The 9,904-nt window shown below is 40.5% G+C and overlaps 1 protein-coding gene across 1 annotated transcript in view; it reads right to left on the reverse strand.

Moving 5' to 3' along the window:
- Positions 1–7,998, reverse strand: part of LOC132391180 (uncharacterized) — a 1,045,680-nt gene extending 1,037,682 nt beyond the window's left edge. The window contains exon 1 of the mRNA XM_059964051.1: positions 7,068–7,998. The gene's annotated coding sequence lies outside the window, so the exon portion shown is untranslated. The remainder of the gene's footprint in view (positions 1–7,067) is intronic.
- Between the last annotated feature and the right edge of the window lie 1,906 nt (positions 7,999–9,904).

The following is a 9,904-nucleotide window of genomic DNA, read 5'->3' on the forward strand; positions in this document are numbered from 1 at the left end:
AATAATGATTATTCATAAAGAGCATCTCATTAGATATGAGGAACACTTTGGAATATCTTGAGATATCTACAAACAAAAATCTTTCCTGGTTAACCTTCAACACCAGAAAATGTAGTTCATGGTTATAATTAAGCTCTTAATCTTTTAATGTGAGAGTTTCCTAGCATGTGAGATAAAACTTGCTCTCTTAAACAAGCAAGCTGACTTCTTCAATGGTTCACAGAGTCCTGCAGTGCAGAAACAGGACCACTGATCCATTCTGTCTGTGCTGACTGTCACCATGCATCAGCACACAGTCTCAAACCGTCCATGCTTTGGTGGCTCAGGGTTTCTTCTGGATACTTCTGAAATGCTGCAGAAGTAGTTGCCTCCACCACCCCCTTGAGCAGTTCATTCCATGCTCTGGGTGAAAAGTAAATTTTTGAAATCCCTTCTAAATCTATCTGCTCTAGTTTTTAGTTTTAGATGCATTTACAATGGACAAACGATTCCTACAATTTACCTATCCAGAGCCCACATAATTTTGTACACCTCTGTCAAGTCCCTGCTGAGACTTCTCTGGCCAAAGAAAAATAAAATCATACCTATCTCATCTCTCTTCACAGATGAAATGTTCCATCCCAGGGAATACTTAGGTGAATTTGCTCTTCTCCCATTCCTGTAAAATCACATTCGTCTTACAGTGTGCAATCTAAGCACTCCAGCTGTGGTCCAACCATTGTTTTATAAAATAGTACAATAACCTTCCTGCACTTATATTCCTGTACTAATGAAGGCAAATAGCCCATCCCCCATCTTCACCACCTTACCAATCCGTACCACCACCTTCAGGGATCCTTGGACAGGAACATCAAGCTTCCTTGAACCCTCAATACACCTCTACTGTTCATTGTTCACGTTTGAACCTTAATCCTCTGAAGATGCATCACTTTGCACTTAACAAGATTAAATTGCCATTGTCCATCCTACCAACTATTTCATGTTCTGATAGAAAAATGCATCATTTTCAAAAATATGAATGACTCTTAAATGTAATTTACTAGACACTTTGTCGTCATTAGGCATTCCTGAGTAGATTGATTTTTAAAGTAACCCAACTAAAACATTACACACTAAATCACATCAGGGATAACATAATGCTGAAATTCACTTGCTGAAGTGTTAACACAATCCTGGAATCAAAACTGTTAGCATAGGAAAAGTTTGCTTGACTCCTTTGACTCCTCATGTCTCCTCTGGTTCTAACTTCTCCATATGACCCATATACTGTATATCATCTCAATTCTGTCTAAAATAGCATAATTCTTTAAATCTTAAGTGCCATGACTGTGACAACTTCAATGATAATTTGTGTTAATATAACCTCTTTGTATGTAAAAAATATTTCTTTACACTTCAAGCATTGCTCCATTAATATATAAGATCACATGCCATATGTTTGAAATCAATGCCCACTAGCCCTAACAAAATTAACTATTGTAGGGTTACATCATTTATTTGGCTTTGAATAGATGAAAATGTTGCAAGTGACATTGAATTGATAAATCAAACAAAGCCAAAATGTTTTCATACGGCTGTCTACGATGAGGTAAGCAGTGGCTAGACGAAAAAATTTTCCTGTGAAGAAAGCAGCACACATAAAGCAGAAATCTGCACTACAGATGCACATGTTTGAGATTTCATATGTTTATTTTGTTACGAATGTGCCACAACTCTGAGGGACCAAAGGGTACAAAGTAGCCCCCTCCTTTATGAGAATCATAAGATCGCTATTAATTCGGGTCTGGGACCCAGGAAATGAGAGAGAGATGTCCAGAATACACAGGTTTTGGAATGTGTGTCCTGACCCCAGAAAGGCGGAACCATTGATAACGGCCATTGTCTCTTGGAGACGGAATTGTGTATTGAGTACTGTACTATTCATTGAAGCCCTCAGGGAATGACCAGAGTGGGTTGGTTGAGGGATTGCATCATCCCAACCTGAATGACATCTGAGACCCCGTGAGTAAGGATAAAAGAGGGTCTGGGGAACAACACCTTTAGACGCACCAGGAGAGACGCTAGAAATCCCGTGATAGCGTTTAATAGTGACAGCCGGTGGGGGGCTCGCGTGCGTCCTTTCCCTTTGCCAGGATTGGGGCCTTACCATGGAAGAACGGCTTTAGCTAAAGGAGAAACCAACACCAACAGAACTCTGGAAGGATCGAAATCATAAAAGGAAAAACCAGCAAGTTCTAAAAATCTCTTTCCAACCAAAAAGCTGCAGCCTGAATGAACTGAGTGACTTTTATATTTCCATCGGACAGTACATTATCCCCTAGACAACGATAGAGCTTATTTCTTATTGATTATTATTATACTTGCACTTTTAGATTTAGTATTGACGACGTATATTATCTGTATGTTTGCATTGATATTATTTTTGGTGTATTTTTACCAATAAATACTGTTAAAAATAGTACCATCAGACTTCAACAGACCTCTCTATCTTTGCTGGTAAGTGACCCAGTTACGGGGTTCGTAACAATTTACGTATGTGTGTGTCAGAGAGAGACAGAGACAGATAGATATAAAGAGTACAATTGCACATTAATTCAGATCAATGCAGTAATTGATAACTAAATAAGCAATTTCAAAATTATGTTGTAGGTCCACATATGAAATAAATTTGCTGACCCACATTTCATGTGCCCGAACATGCTCAGTGGCATTATTTGACATCCTATAGCTGAGAAACACTGCCTATATAATCAGCACTGTCACAATATTTAGTGTCAATAGCATCACCAACAAAATACCAACACCCTGATCATGGCATGTTAGATTCAATGCTCGTCATTGTACAATATAGAATAACCTGCTGCAAAATAGCATATTCTAGGCATATTAATATGGACAGCCTCCACAGTCCTTGAGAGATCTGGGTCAGGGTCTAGTTGCATGACATCCAAGATGACTGGGGAACTTTCACTGCTGTAGCCTTGCATATTATGAGGTTACACTTTGTAAACGCCAATTACTTAGCCCCTGTAATAGTGACTAAACATGTCTTTTGTTACATAGTATGAGCAGCATGGTTGGTTCTTTATTATTTTGCCTAGCTTCTCGGCATGTTCTAACATGGTGCCAGTGCCATTGAAATAGGTATAGAGCCTCCCTGCCTTACGAGCACCCATCCTAGGTACAGCCTGTACTAACAAACAAGCATTTAGGAGACCAGTGGGATGGATTTGCCTGTTGCTAAAGGGCTTCTCCAAGGATCATCACCTTCTCGTGACGGAGATGATCATGAGTTCCTGAGGTCCTGTGAGCATAGCTCCTTGTAGGGTCATCCATGGAAGTAAGGTGAAGGGGCCCCATGGTGGTAAGGTCAAGGGGCGGAAGGAGATGACACATCTCAATGACAGTGAAGGCAGAGAAAGGTTGCAGCAGTAAAGAATCCCCAGTCATCTTGAATGCCATGCCACTACACCCGAACCCTGATCTGCAAAGGACAACGTGGAGGCTGTCCATGTTAACAGAGTCATGCACAGCCATTCTCCATTAAGGGAATAATCCTTTGGAGAACATCATACTCGACTTGAGTGATGGCACTCCCACTACAGCAATGGGGGCTTCATGAATCTTTTGCAATGTGGGAACTCAGTTCTGAACAGAATAGAACTCTGCGGTTACCTGAATGTTCCTTGTAATGTAGTGTTAAAATAACAGATAGATCTGAGGAAATCTTTCAGATTTATTGCATGCAAACAAAAAGAGAGAAGAACCAGAACCCAATAGAAATAGTCCCAAAACAACTTGTCAGCATAATGAGGCCCAGCAAATAAATGCAAGAGACAAAGCAATGTATTTGTAATTGGATTTGAATTAAAAAATGGGTGATTATTGCAAACGATCATCTTCTGAATTCTATACTAACAGGAAGTTTAAGAAAATTTAGTTGAATCCATGAAATATTCAGCAGCAAAAGCTTTTAATGATGGCAAAGGTTGTGGTGCTTCAAATTGAGCCACTCTCCTTGCCAAGCAGAGCAAGTATTACTATATTATCAGCAAGCATCTATGCAAACTTACCCAGTCACAAGACTGATGACAACTCTAACCCAACCAGGGAACGTTGCTCTAACATACTACTTTTCAGCAGAAATTCATGGAATCACCAATGGTCTAACAAACGACACCAATTACTTGCTCTCTAACATTCAATTTTGGTTCTCGGAGCCATACGTGCAAGTGCTAAGTGTGTAGAAAACGATCAGAGGGCTTCCCTTCATATTAAGGACATTTCCTTAAAATGGTTAAGGAAAATTGAGGCCACTTAATGTCAACTTGGACAAACTTCCAACAGCTGCAGTCACAGTTGACAGACACGTAAGTATTTATGACTGACTAGTTATTTATCAGAATCCTCATAGTCAATCCTCACAGAGGGATCAGAAGTGGAGAAAGTAAACAGTTCCAAGTTCCCGGGTGTCAAGGTCTCTGAGGATCTAATCTGGTCCCAACGTATCCATTCAGTTATAAAGAAGGCAAGACAGTGACTACACTTCTTTAGGAGTTTGAAGGGATTTGGTATGTCAACAAATAAACTCAAAAACTTCTATAGATGTACCATGGAGAGCATTCTGACAGGCTGCATCCCTGTCCAGTATTGGGGGTGGGGAGGGGTGCTACTGCACAGGACTGAAAGAAGCTGCAGAAGGTTGTAAATCTAGTCAGCTCCGTCTTGGGCACAAGCTTACAAAGTACCCAGGACATCTTCAGGGAGCGGTGTCTCAGAAAGGCAGCGTCCATTACTAAGGACCTCCAGCAACAAGGGCATGCCCTTTTCTCATTGTTATCATCAGATAGGAGGTACACACTCAGCAATTCAGAAACAGCAAATTCCTAAATGGACATTAAACCCTCGTACACTACCTCACTTTTTTAATCTATATTATTTCTGCTTTTTACATGATTTTTAATCTATTCAATAGACGTATACTGTAATTGACTTACTTACTTACCTGATATAATTTTTATCTTCTATATTATGTATTGCATTGAACTGCTGCTGCTAAATTAACAACTTTGACAACACATGCCGGTGATAATAAACCTGATTCTGATTCTGATTCTGAAAATAACCGCAGCAGTTCCACAGGATAGACATTAATATTCATGACTCAAAGATTCAAAGTGAATTTATTATGGAGTATACAATCCAGAGCTTAGTCTTCCTGCAAAGAGCCATAAAACAATGAAAACCATGGAAACCATTCAAAGGAAACATCAAACCCCCAAAGCACAAAAAATGAACAAATTGCACAAATGACAATAAAATGAATGAAAAATACAGAATATAAAACATCAAACCACAGACTCATTTAAACAGTCTGTTTGTAGGCTTATTAACTAACAAGTCAATCTGCAAATTTAGGTAAGACAAGTCACATGTGGACCTGTGGATGTCTTCCAGCTCACTGTCGGCTAACAGTCATGATCTGTCCACCCCAGCAAGATGTTCACTATGCTCCCCAACCACCACCAGGATTGTTCATTACAATCATAATTCTCATTAATTAACAGTTATATAACACCAACATAAGTTCACAAAGGTGCAGGGAATCTAAAAGGTAGCAAAAAGGACTGGATCTAGTAGAGAGAACTTTTTAGCACTGCTTCCAAGCCAGAAGGAACAAGAGTTCTCCACTACCTGCTCCTGAAGCAAGCCTGTTTATCTTTCTGTGATACGCTGACACAACCCAATGTGATGTCTCACCTGTAAATTCTTGAATACCCATCTCCTCTGATTATTCCCACCCTATTCTCCATTCCCATTCTATATTTTTCCAGAACAAGCTGTAATGCACAACAACCTGGAAATCAAAGTGACTGAGGGGTTTTTAAATTCATCAATTTTCATTTTAATGGCACAATGGCTTCAGAGATAGTGCAGCAGTCTCATAGCCCCAGCAACTGAAAAAGGCCCAGCAACACCTCTATCACCTCAGATGGTTGAGGAAGTTTGAAATGGGCCCCCAAATCCTAAGAACTTTCTATAGGGGCACAATTGAGAGCTTCCTGACTGGCTGCATCACTATCTGGTATGGGAACTGCATTTCCCTCAATCGCAGGACCCTGCAGAGAGTGGTGCGGACAGCTCAGCACATCTGTAGATGTGAACTTCCCACTATTCAGGACATTTACAAAGACCAGTGTGTAAAAGGGCCCAAAGGATCATTGGAGACCCAAGTCACCCCAACCACAAACTGTTCCAGCTGCTACCATCTGGGAAGTGGTACCACAGCATTAATGCTATGACCAACAGACTCCAGGATAGCTTCTTCTACCAGGCCATCAGATTGATTAACTCATGCTGACAGAACTGTATTTTTATGTTATATTGACTGTCCTGTTGTACATTCTATTCATTATAAATCACACATTGCACATTTAGACGGAGACATAATGTAAAGATTTTTATTCCTCATGTATAATAAGAATGTAAGTAATAAAGTCAATTCAATTCAGTTCAACTCCAGTCCAAATCTGACCTGTGAAGATGACTGGATTGACTTTGCATACTTTCCCAGTAACTGCACTGGTTTCTCCCAAGTTCTTCAGGTTTCTCCCTCACTCCCAATGGTGAACTCATTGTTAGGTTAATTCGTAACTTCAAATTCTCCTATTGCAAGCACGTGGTGAGTGAATCTAAGGTTGTTAATGGACCTGTGACAAAGACTAAGTTCCAGGGAGATAGAAGGGGGTTGAAGATTGAAGGGATTATTCCAAAACTCATTATATACATTTGATCGACAAACAGTCTCCTTCTGTTCGGAAATAAATGTAAATATGGACAGTTATAACACCCATATTTACAGGATGCCCAGACATCATGATGCCTTTTATCCTCCTAAATCCCAGTTCAAATTCTCAGCTGAAACCATGGATAAAAGACTTTAATCTGCATAATATCTTACTATTTCTTTAAGAAATCTCTGTAATAATCACTAATCTTTCCCAATGCTAATTAAGGTTAAACTTCCTGCTATTCTTTAAAGAATTCAAAGTATTTCCAGCATTCACCTAAACCGGGGGTCGGCAACCTGCGGCTCCCGAGCCATTTGTGGCTCTTTCACCTCTGTGCTGCGGCTCCCTGTGGCTTTGGGAAATAATTGGTCAGTATTTAATTAAAATGTATTTTATGTTAGTTTGTTAGCTTTTGAAATGTAATTCTAAATTTGAAGATTATGGTGATCTTGTACAATCTAAGTGTGGCGACACATTTCCTGGCACATCCGAAACGGCTCACAATTAGCCACCGTTCCGGCTAAGGGAGATAGCCTACGGGGGTTTGTGAGTACGCGTCTTTTGCAGCATCTGCGTCCATGGGGGCTGGGTTGAGGGAGGCTTAAAAGCAAGGCTGTTTAGTTCGAATAAAGTTATTCGACTGCAGTTTACTGACTGCGTGAGCACACCGCTACAACGTGTTTTTATCGCTATTAATATACGTCACCACTGCCAATACCTGACACCCGCCAGTGCGCGATTTCTTTAATTTTTCGATCCAAGGTAAGCCAACTATGGAGAATTCTAAAAAAAGAAAAGTGACTGAAGAAAACAGAACGTTTAATGATACGTGGACAGATTAATTTGCTTTCACTGTTGACGAGACTGGTTTACCGGTATGCTTAATATGCAATGAGAAACTAGCAAACAACAAAAAGTCAAATGTCGCAACGCATTTCCAGAATAAACACGCAGCCTTTGCTCAAAAATATCCGGATGGAGATGAGAGAAAAAAAAGCCGTTTCGGAACTGATGCGGAAGGTTGATCTGAGCAAAAATCATTTCCAGAAATGGATGAAGTCTGGAAAATCAACGACATACGCCAGTTATATTGCCGCTCAGGAAATAGTCAGGCACGGGAAGCAGTTTACAGATGATGAATATATAAAAGAATCTTTCATTAAGATTTCAGAACATCTATTCACGGACTTTAAAAACAAGAGTGAAATTGTGCAGAAAATCAGGAATATGCCCCTCTCTGCAAAGACTGTCAAAGACAGAACCATAAAAATGGCAGAAGACATCACAAGACAGCAAATTAAAGACATCAATTCAGCTGTGGCCTACTCGATTGCCTGTGACGAGTCTAAAGACAAAGGTGATATTGAACAAATAGCGTTGTTCTGCCGGTATGTAAACTCTGCCGGGCCACAGGAAGAACTGATTGAGTTGATACCTCTAAAAGACCAAACACGGGGGGAGGACATCTGTGAGGCTGTCTTGAATTGTTTAAGAGCCAAAGGAATAAAGACCACCCATCTGGTGTCAGTAGCTACTGATGGGGCACCGAATATGACGGGAACGCACAAGGGATTTGTGGCTTTACTGCAGAAGTCGCTGGACAGAAAGCTGCTGACTTTTCACTGCATCTTGCACCAAGAGGCACTGTGCGCTCAAACATTTCCTCCGGAATGCACAGAAGTAATGGATGTTGTCATTCAGATTGTCAATAAAATAATGGCAAAAAGTTTAAATCACCGTCAATTCCGTTTGTTACTGGACGAGCTGGAAAGCGCATATTCTGATCTCCTGCTGCACAACAAAGTCCGGTGGCTGTCCAAAGGGGAGGTGCTGAAACGCTTTGTCGCGTGTCTGGAAGAAGTGAAAACTTTCCTGGGCAGCAAAGGGCTCACCTTTCCTGAGCTGGAACAGCCAGAGTGGCTGGAAAAGCTACACTTCATGGTAGACATGACAGCGCACCTGAACACGCTAAACACAGCTCTTCAGGGGAAAGGACGTACAGCCCTACACATGTTGGAGGATGTTTTGGCATTCGAGCGCAAGTTGACAGTGCTTGCCAGAGATTTACAGAAAGGCACTTTGTCTCACTTCCCCAATTTGAGAGAGTTCAAACAAGGTCACGACATGATAATTTCGGAGTATTTACATTCTGCAATCATCGCAATGCAAACATCGTTTGGGAAACGCTTCTGTGAGTTCAGAGAGGAAAAAAACACATTATCCTTCCCGGTCACTCCCTTAAGCATCGATCCTTCCCTACTGAATACGACTGCATTGGCAGGTGTGAATCAACCTGATCTTGAGATGGAACTGGCCGACATAGCCGACAAAGACATATGGGTGTCCAAGTTTAGACGCTTGACAGCAGACCTTGAAGATGTTGCCCGTCAGAAGGCCGTTCTTGCTCAGAATCACAAATGGAGTGATATTGAAAACCTTCCAAAACCGGACAAACTTGTGTTCGAAACATGGAATGCTATGCCCGACATTTATGTAAACATGAAAAAGTATGCGCTTGGAGTCCTGTCGATCTTTGGATCCACATATGTATGTGAGCAGGTGTTCTCCAACATGAACTTTATTAAAAACAAACATCGCGCACGCAACACAGATGACAGCTTGCGATCCTGTGTAAAGATTAAGGTGATGTCATACAGCCCTGATGTGCAGACGCTGTGCGCTGAGGTCCAGGACCAGAAATCCCATTAACCAAGTATGATAAATATTTTAATTGCCTATTATTTTATGTATATTCATATTTTTTCATTGTTCAGTGAAATAGTCCTTTTATTTTTCAGGCTGACAGCTGGCTGATGTTATTTTTGGTTTGCTGCTGGCGGAAAATTTAAGTTCGGCGTTTTTCATAAATACAAGAAGGACTCAAATAGACATTGAGTATTTTACTTAAAAGTAACTTTCAACCCAACGTCTTTTTTTCAGAGTTCAAAATGTTTTTGTTGCATGCAGAAATGTAATTTCGTTTTCTCTGCAGGAGTTCATCAATTTCATAAATGCAACACATTATAGTTTGTTTATACATAGCATAAAGGCAAAAAAAACGTTGTATGCAGTGTTATTTCATTTTAAATGTCAAACGGGTTTTGCGGCTCCCA

Source organism: Hypanus sabinus, chromosome 3, assembly GCF_030144855.1.
Source record: "Hypanus sabinus isolate sHypSab1 chromosome 3, sHypSab1.hap1, whole genome shotgun sequence".
Taxonomy (NCBI): Eukaryota; Metazoa; Chordata; class Chondrichthyes; order Myliobatiformes; family Dasyatidae; genus Hypanus; species Hypanus sabinus.